Here is a 10,791-nt window from a genome sequence, read left to right on the forward strand (position 1 = left end):
TCTGTGTAGTAGAACAAACTGTCCTGAAAAGTACGAGACAACTATTGAAAAATGCTCTGAATCTAGATCTGACAAGGAAATTATGATGGCTGAAGTCACCTATAACAATCTGAGTAAACATTCAAAACCAAAAATTGGGCAGCAGGTTACTTGGCAATGTCACCCTGATATCTGCAAGCTCTATCCGACGGATATTGAATTATGTCAAATTCTTTTTGATATCCTTGAAAATAATATAGCATTAAAAATTTTCAACTGACAAAGTGGTTAATTTCTACCTTGGCGGCTTGGATTATTGTGAAATCAATTACAGGGACACAAGAAAGCATGGGCATTCGTTATACTGTAGCCCAAATGAGGGATGTCAGAGCTATTTGCGTTCTCTAAGGGCACTAGCTCCATATTTTCCTGTCTTGAACTGTTTCATTAATAGCGTATATAAGGCAGTATCAAAATGTAAGATTATACAACATATTAATCTACTAAAAGTCGAGGGCTCGTACAAAGAACTATGTCATTATATAGAAGAAGTGTCAAGTAGACTCTGTCGTAATAATAGTCAAGACTTCATCTACGGTGATAGCAATATTAGAGTTTCTGTGGATGAAAATACAATAGTAAAATTATTTGGTGAGAGCCTTGATAAGGTAGCTAACATCAGGGATGTATACCCCACAATGCATTGTGACAGTTGCGAGCAGATAAAGACAAAATACCAATTGAAGAGTCTAAGATCCCTTTCAAATAAGAAAGGTTTTGATGTAATGATGGCCGCGATTTTAGAACACCTACAACAGGACATACCCAAAGAAATTTGACTTTAACCACGTTATTCTCCACAAACGGGATATTTTTTTCTTTCCACTTTTTCTTCCTCCTCAGCTAGCTGGGCACTGGAAAATCCTAGAGAGCTGTATAATAGCCCATTTTAAAGGTTAGACTAAAAGACGATCATTGGAATAACAAACCATTGCGGTTCGTTTGAGGTTCGTCTCTTACTATTTCAAAGAAGAAAAAGCCGTAGGATTTTTCCTGTTTGTTATAATACAGAACAAAGATAAAGTTATTATAATTATATTGAAAAGGTTACTGTTTACAAAATGTTGAAAAGATACAAAGGGATTGATTTTTCTCGTATAGCCATATAGGATATATTTTTATATTATTTTTGTTCTCAGTTCAGTTTTACTAAAGTTATGATGTAAACTGCCAAAATATTGATGGTATCTGAGCAATAATTTGAATCTTTTAATTCAAACTAGAAAAACACCTTACAATTTTTAAATTAGTTTTTATACATAAAGGACCGATATGGTTCATTATAAATGGGGACTGTAAGTTTCATCCGATTTTACTGAAACCTAGTACAGAAAAAACCTCGGCACATAGGAACTAAAAGATAAGATAATACAAGTGTCTTTTGAAAAAGTTCTTGTCTGGGGTATAGTGCCATACTATGGATCATCTCTTACTATTCCAACAAAGAGAAAGCCATGGGCTTTTTCCTGCTTGTCCGGGTTAAATATGAAGGATTGGTCTAGTTAGCTTTAAATTGAAATTATATAAGTTTAATCGGTATCATGGCTGTAGAGATGGCCGAAACCTAGTAAAAAAAAATCATGGCACAAATTGGATTTTTAGCTGCTTGATCATAGTAAAAAAAGAACTCTAGCCGTAGTAACTGAAATATTTATGCAATAATGTTTGTAAGGTTTTATTGTAGCATTCTTAAAAAGGGCGAGGGGAGGGCTGGTTGCCCTAAAACCCCTTTTGACTCTTAAAACGGGAAAAAGAACCTTTGATTACAAATCGAATGAGCCCCCTCCGAAGTTTATACGACCACCGCTTAATAAAAACCGCTTGGATTTGACCTTTGGAATATTTTGAACAAAATGGTCATCTCTAAATCCCAAATCCTTGACAATTAGAAGAAATACGGTTAATTTCTCTTTATTCAAACAATAAAAAAAAGTAGAAAATACAGATTGGTTATAAATACATGCACAGAAACTAGACATTATTTTATTAAACTCTAAATACTGGTAAAGTAATATTCCGAAGCCTGGAAAAACTTGGATTTTCTCTGGGCTGAATAGACATCGTTAGCTATTTTGGCAGTCTGGTAAGTAGTAGAGAGTATACGCTATAAAGGCTGCCTAAGCTATAAAAGTCCACCAAGTAAAGAATTATTGAAAGTTAATTGAACGTCATTCGATGTCTACGGTATTTTAAGGTATTTATACACACATGGAAACGAAAACAATAATGGGCTAAAACACAAATTTTAGTAAGAAAATGTCTCTTAGTATCATTCAAAAAATAAGTAACTCTCAGAACAAAAACTCGCATCGGAACGAAATATTTACAAAGTACCTTGTAAGACATGCTTTGAGTATTTATCAAATGTTTAAGCTTATTTTATGTGCAAATTACATTCACGTAGTTTTTCACCCATTAGGAAAGTATTGCCTCTGTGTCTAATATAATTAATGGACTTCCATTAGGGAGGGAAGAAGCTCACTAGGTTCTTTAGGATTTAATTTTGTCATTATATTATAGATTTTCAGAGGTTCCTCACATATAAGACATCCCAATAAATTAACTAAATCTAAAAGCCGAAACAAACTTCCAGAAATCTTACAAAACCGTTTAACTTCTCGTGTTTAATGATAAAGATAAGAGATAGTCAGTTTCAATGAAACGTGCATCACCAGAAGGTGTGAAATTGGTCTTTTCGGTGCAAAGGCTCCTCCGCATGACATTGAACACGACAACCCAAAAAGTTTATCACTTGTTACTTTCGCCAGTAGTTGGCATTGCTCTATGGAAGTAACTCAGATTAGGCGGAAAGATGGCCCCGAATAGCTCTTAGATTTCACTGAAGTTATTAATGAAAAGTTAATAGCAGATTATTCAAGATGGTCGTTTATACATTATTATCCCACATTTTTTTTTAATTTGTTGTTATTGTTAGATAGTTTTAATCCATGTTATACAGGCTGAATCTTTAGGTGAAGGACAACCTGTGCAGCATCAAGACTACATGTAAGGAATTCCTTGACTTAAGTAATATTCCGAAGCCTGGAAAAACTTGGATTTTCTCTGGGCTGAATAGACATCGTTAGCTATTTTGGCAGTCTGGTAAGTAGTAGAGAGTATACGCTATAAAGGCTGCCTAAGCTATAAAAGTCCACCAAGTAAAGAATTATTGAAAGTTAATTGAACGTCATTCGATGTCTACGGTATTTTAAGGTATTTATACACACATGGAAACGAAAACAATAATGGGCTAAAACACAAATTTTAGTAAGAAAATGTCTCTTAGTATCATTCAAAAAATAAGTAACTCTCAGAACAAAAACTCGCATCGGAACGAAATATTTACAAAGTACCTTGTAAGACATGCTTTGAGTATTTATCAAATGTTTAAGCTTATTTTATGTGCAAATTACATTCACGTAGTTTTTCACCCATTAGGAAAGTATTGCCTCTGTGTCACATATAAGACATCCCAATAAATTAACTAAATCTAAAAGCCGAAACAAACTTCCAGAAATCTTACAAAACCGTTTAACTTCTCGTGTTTAATGATAAAGATAAGAGATAGTCAGTTTCAATGAAACGTGCATCACCAGAAGGTGTGAAATTGGTCTTTTCGGTGCAAAGGCTCCTCCGCATGACATTGAACACGACAACCCAAAAAGTTTATCACTTGTTACTTTCGCCAGTAGTTGGCATTGCTCTATGGAAGTAACTCAGATTAGGCGGAAAGATGGCCCCGAATAGCTCTTAGATTTCACTGAAGTTATGAATGAAAAGTTAATAGCAGATTATTCAAGATGGTCGTTTATACATTATTATCCCACATTTTTTTTTAATTTGTCGTTATTGTTAGATAGTTTTAATCCATGTTATACAGGCTGAATCTTTAGGTGAATGACAACCTGTGCAGCATCAAGACTACATGTAAGGAATTCCTTGACTTAAGTAATATTCCGAAGCCTGGAAAAACTTGGATTTTCTCTGGGCTGAATAGACATCGTTAGCTATTTTGGCAGTCTGGTAAGTAGTAGAGAGTATACGCTATAAAGGCTGCCTAAGCTATAAAAGTCCACCAAGTAAAGAATTATTGAAAGTTAATTGAACGTCATTCGATGTCTACGGTATTTTAAGGTATTTATACACACATGGAAACGAAAACAATAATGGGCTAAAACACAAATTTTAGTAAGAAAATGTCTCTTAGTATCATTCAAAAAATAAGTAACTCTCAGAACAAAAACTCGCATCGGAACGAAATATTTACAAAGTACCTTGTAAGACATGCTTTGAGTATTTATCAAATGTTTAAGCTTATTTTATGTGCAAATTACATTCACGTAGTTTTTCACCCATTAGGAAAGTATTGCCTCTGTGTCACATATAAGACATCCCAATAAATTAACTAAATCTAAAAGCCGAAACAAACTTCCAGAAATCTTACAAAACCGTTTAACTTCTCGTGTTTAATGATAAAGATAAGAGATAGTCAGTTTCAATGAAACGTGCATCACCAGAAGGTGTGAAATTGGTCTTTTCGGTGCAAAGGCTCCTCCGCATGACATTGAACACGACAACCCAAAAAGTTTATCACTTGTTACTTTCGCCAGTAGTTGGCATTGCTCTATGGAAGTAACTCAGATTAGGCGGAAAGATGGCCCCGAATAGCTCTTCGATTTCACTGAAGTTATGAATGAAAAGTTAATAGCAGATTATTCAAGATGGTCGTTTATACATTATTATCCCACATTTTTTTTTAATTTGTCGTTATTGTTAGATAGTTTTAATCCATGTTATACAGGCTGAATCTTTAGGTGAATTAAATAAAAAAAACAAGTTTTTTAAACTGAAAGTAAGGAGCGACATTAAAACTTAAAACGAACAGAAATTATTCCGTATATGAAAGGGGCTGTCCCCTCCTCAACGCCTCGCTCTTTACGCTAAAGTTTTTTATTGTTTTAAAAAATAAAGTTGTGAGACAGAGTCAAACTTTAGCGTAAAGAGCGAGGCGTTGAGGAGGGGACAGCCCTTTCATATACGGAATAATTTCTGTTCGTTTTAAGTTTTGATGTCGTTCCTTACTTTCAGTTTAAAAAACTTGTTTTTTTTATTTAATTTCTGGTTGTTTTTTAGGTAATGCATATTTTATTTTTATAAAAATTTTAATTTTATTTTTATCAATTTATTTCTTTAAAAATTAAATTAAGTAAATAACTTCTATATTCGTATATTTTTCTTCTGGCAAAAAATACAAAGTTGCAGATTTTTGCAGATATGAGCTTGAAACCTATGTAATAGGGTTTTCTGATACGCTGAATCTGACGGTGTGATTTTCATTAAAATTCTTTCACTTGTAGGGGATGTTTCCCCCTCTTTAAAAAATCGAGTAAATTTTCTCAGGCTCGTAGCCTTTGATGAGTAATACTAAACGTAATAAAATTTATATATTTAGGATCAGCATTATAAACACATTCTTTTGATACATTTATTGACATCAAAATTTCGTTTTTAAAAGTTTCGATTACTATTGAGCCGTATCACTTGTTTTTTTATTGTTTTTTTTATTACGTATATGTCATTACTTATATGAAGGGGTTCTCCCCTTAGTCAATACCACACTCTTTACGTTAAAAGTTAAAAAAAAATTTGATTCAGAAACCCCTGAATCACAAAGGCCGTTTAATTAGAATAGATAGCTCTTTTGAAAGCACTAAAAAAAACTGTAGCGTAAAGAGCAAGGTACTGACTTGGGGAGAACCCCCTCACATACGTTATAATTTCTGTTCATTTTAAGTTCTAATATTCCTTCTTACATTTCAGTTGAAAAAACTTGTTTTTTTTTATTTAATTTCTGATCGTTTCTTAAATAATGCTCGGAAATCCGGCGCCCCCTTCCTAGAAATTTCCCTTACCCCAAAGAAATATCCTCCACGGAAATATTCTCCAGAGTAACCCCCTCCTCTAGCCCCCCCCCCTCCAGAAAAAATCCTTCCTGAAAATGGTTGTATACTTCCCAATAACCAATAAATAATGCTGGCAAGTCCGGCGCCCCCTTCATGGCAATTTCCCTTCCCCCATGAAAACTTCCTTCATGAACAGATCCTCCAACATAACCACCGACTCACCCTTCCCTCCCACTACCAGAAAAAAAATCTCCTGAAAACTTCTGTATACTTCCCAATAACCAATTCTATATGTTAACATTGGGTAAAGTTCATAACTTTTAGCCCTCCCTCTGGGAACTTCTGGGGATTAAGTCATCCTAAAAGACATATTTATCATATTTTCGACCATGCTGAACAAAATGGCTATCTCAAAATTTTGGTCGGGTGACTTTGGGAAAAAAATAAGCGTGGGAGGGGGCCTAGTTGCCCTCCATTTTTTTTGGTCACTTAAAAAGGGCACTAGAACTTTTAATTTCCGTTCCAATGAGCCCTCCCACGATATTCTAGGACCACTGGGTCGATAAGATCACCCCTGGGGAAAAACAAACAAACAAACAAACAAACAAACAAACAAACAAAAAAATAAACACGCATCCGTGATCTTTCTTCTGGCAAAAAATGCAAAATTCCACTTTTTCGCATATAGGAGCTTGAAACCTATACAGTAGGGTTCTCTGATACGCTCAATCTGATGGTGTGACTTTCATTAAGATTCTATGACTTTTAGGGATCTTTCTTTCTTTATTCGAAAATAAGGAAAATTTTCTCAGGCTCGTAACCTTTGATTGGTAGGACTAAACTTGATTAAGGTTTTATATTTCAAATCAGCATTGAAATTTAATTCTTTTGTTATATTTTTTCTAAAACCGTTTTCAGTATATTTTCGGCTGCCATTGAGAAGTGTAGCTTAGGTACCACGAACTGTTTGATTTGTGAGTATTTCAATTAAAATTCCATTTTTTTAGCCACTCCGTTGCATCCCTACTATAAGGATATGAATTAGAATTTGTTTTTTTTATTTAATTCCTGATCTTTCTCTTTAATAATGCTGGGAAATCCGGCGCCCCCTTCATAGCAATGTCCCTTCCCCCCTGAACACGTCCTGCATGGAAAGATCCTTCCATATAGGCCCCCCCCCGCGCCGTGCCCCCCCTACCAGAAAAAATCTCCTCTGAAAAAGTCTGTATACTTCCCAATAACCAATACTATATGTTAACATTGAGTAAAGTTCATAACTTTCAGCCCTCCCCCTGGGGACTTTGGGGGATCAAGTCATCCTAAAAGACATTTTTATCATATTTTCGACCATGCTGAACAAAATGGCTATCTCAAAATTTTGATCGGGTGACTTTGGGAAAAATATGAGCGTGGGAGGGGGCCTAGTTGCCCTCCATTTTTTTTGGTCACTTAAAAAGGGCACTAGAACTTTTGATTTCCGTTCCAATGAGCCCTCCCACGATATTCTAGGACCACTGGGTCGATACGAACACCCCGGGGTAAAAAAAAAAAAAAAAAAAAAAAACAAACAAACAAATACACACGTATCCGTGATCTTTCTTCTGGCAAAAAATGGAAAATTCCAAATTTTTGTAGATAGGAGCTTGAAACCTCTACAGTAGGGTTCTCTGATAAGCTGAATATGATGGTGTGATTTTCATTAAGGTCCTATAACTTTTAGGGGGTCTTTCCCCCTTTTTTCGAAAATCAGCCAAATTTTCTCAGGCACGTAACTTTTGATGGGTAAGATTAAACTTAATGAAACTTATATATTTGAAATCAGAATTAAAATCTGATTCTTTTGATGTATCTATTGGTATCAAAATCCCGTTTTTTAGAGTTTCGGTTACCATTGAGCCGGGTCGCTCCTTACTTACAGTTCGTTACCACGAACTGTTTGATGACAACCTGTGCAGCATCAAGACTACATGTAAGGAATTCCTTGACTTTTTCTCCGTTTACTAAGGCTTAAATTCAATCCCTTTTTTCAAGAATTTTTTTTTCATTTTTTCTGTAAGGAAAATATAATTAGAGCTGCCTTTTTTTAAGATGAGACTTCCAAAATTCGTGACATTCTATGAATTTGACGAGGCACTAAACCAATGAATGTCATAACACTTACAAACATTTCTCCCTATCCGTCCAAAGCTTTTATTTGGGTCCACTATTGAAAATTTTCGATTTGTCTCTACCGTTTTTTTTATCCCATTGTTGCTTAATCAGGAACCTTCTTTTACGAGTCAGATTTTAGACTATTTAGCAGCCCAGATTACTAAATATTAAAATTCCAACTTCTTTTACAACCAACAAAATTTATTTCTGATCAAACAGATTTTTTCTTAAATTGAATCATGTGTTGTTATTTCTGAATGTGTTGATATGACATGAAATACTGACATTTATATCAACAACGTTTGTGTTGTGTTGATATTTATGAAATTCTGAAAGTCCAACTTATTTTATACCCAACAAATATTTTACTTCTTTTAATTCAATCACGTGTTGATATTTCATAAACTTCAAAAAACTTCTTTGGATATTAGAGGTATAGTTAAATTTTCATTAAGAAATGAACATTTAACGAAATGTTAAGAGAAATGTTGTTGTTCTCTTTTAAAGCGGGAAAGGATAGACCAAGGCACACCAGGGAAGAATCAACTTATCCATCAAATTGGGTTCTGAAGCAAAATTCTAGTAGGTTTTGGTTATAAAAATGCGGCATTCAAACACAACTAAAGGGAAAAAAAGAAAGAAAACACACAAACCTTAAAACAAAGTTGGGTGTAAAGAGTAAGGATTGTAAGAGCAGCAAGTATTTTGATATGAAGTTTGAGAGACTTAACATTGGTCAAAGGGGATTAAAATACTAGCGTCACAGCTCAGACGAATTAAAAAACTAAGTAGCCTTAAAACTTTATTACTGTAAGAAATAAAGCAATTCAGTAAATTAAAAGTATAATTAACCTAAATCGTTCAAATGAGAACGTTCCAACCGACATAAGTTATTAGATAACATTTGAATGTTTGTTTTAGCGCAATTTTTCATACGCAAAAAAAAATTAAGCCAGTGTTAAAAAACACTTACGCATAGGCCATCATTTCAAAGACACTGGATTGCAACCCTCATCTTAACCAAACTATCCCTCCATGCCTAAATCACTGATAATTTGCCAAACATTTACAAGAAAAAAAAATTTGCAAGAAAAAAAAATTCAACGCAAATATACCTCATGCTTTAAATCGTCTTTAAAAATAGTGGTTATGATACAAGAGCATCACTATTCAATAGATGGTTATAGGTAACAAATCACAAACTTGATAATTTAGCAGCTTTGAGATCAACCTGTTAGAATGCTTTGATGATGTGCTAGATTTATTCGTCCTTTGAGGGCACGCTCTTGTAAACGCTGCAATAGAATAAACCGCATTAGAGTTTAAAAGTTGCTTGAACATGACTAGGTATAATCAGGAGGGTCCCGAGGTGGGGGGGGCGCTCCACCCCCCCCCCCCCCTTCCCCCCAACTTTTTTGCCATTCGGTAAAATTTTTATATGGGAGGATCTTTCCATGAAGGGAGTTTTCATGGGGGAAGGGACATTGCTATGAAGGGGCGCCGGATTTCCCAGCATTATTAAAGAAAAAGATCAGAAATTAAATAAAAAAAACAACAGGTTTTTATATTTGTTATTTATATTTTAATAGCAAGATTTTTAGCCCTAATAACCGACTATATTTCTTTAAAAAACATAAGCTATAAACATAAAGTTTTCAGCTGCCCTCTAGATTTATTACTATTATTTATCCTTCCTATCGCCATCGTTACACAAAGAAACAAATTACACATTCAAACTTTATAAATCAACTTTTCATTCAATGGAGATGGGACGTCATTAAAATTATATGCTGTAAAATGTACAGGGTTACTCAAAATGGTAAAATTTCTAATAATGGCAAGGAGAGGGGTTAACTCATTCAAACATATCTGCGCGTCATTCATGTATAAGAAGAAACAGATGAATGTACCCCAAAATACAAATATAAAATCTCCAAATACACAAATACAAACATCTCTTTCTATATAAAGCTTAAAACTTCTCTCTTTCACCTTCTTAATTACTGTTGCTCGGTTTGAGAACTATAATTCCCATCTTTATTGATCCTTCAGAGATCAGCTTGCAATAAAACAAGATGTTTCAAGTCTTTTATAATTTTTCCAGTTTTGAATCGCTGTCTATTTTTCAGTTTATTATTTTTCCTAGAATTGTTATATTTAGATATTACACGATAGTTTTGCCAAGTATATTTTTGGGGCCTCAGCACAAATCTTCATCTTTACTTTTTCAAATTAAGAACAGAAAAATGTAGGAGACATTTTGGCCCCTGTATTACTGAAATATTAAAAAAGAGCCCCTCTAAGAGAAGGGAGCCTTCTCTTATTTAACCCATTCGGTTTGAAATTGACCATCTGTCTTGTAAAGTTTATTTAATTCAGTATTTGAAATACAATTTAAGTGTTACATTTTATTTGTTTTGCAATTAACTGATTTCTTGTTTTTACATAGCGTTGTTTTTTCTGCGTACCACATTTTATCATTTTTTTGGCCCTTATTTAGATGTTGTCCCAAATTTTAAGTTTTTACGCATAAAGCGATTTCGAGAGAGTGTTTCAGAAATAAATATTTCTATCTTTCAGTGGCCTTTTCCAAGCTCGCACTCAGTTTTGTAATTCTTCTTCACCATAGCCTAGAAAACGCTCAGTGTACGTGTCTAGTGCGCATGTAAAGGATTAAATAGCGTACCTTTTGATAGAG

Source organism: Artemia sp. Qi Xiang Cuo, chromosome 20 (assembly GCF_049724085.1).
Source record: "Artemia sp. Qi Xiang Cuo chromosome 20, ASM4972408v1, whole genome shotgun sequence".
In the NCBI taxonomy this organism is placed as follows: domain Eukaryota; kingdom Metazoa; phylum Arthropoda; class Branchiopoda; order Anostraca; family Artemiidae; genus Artemia; species Artemia sp. Qi Xiang Cuo.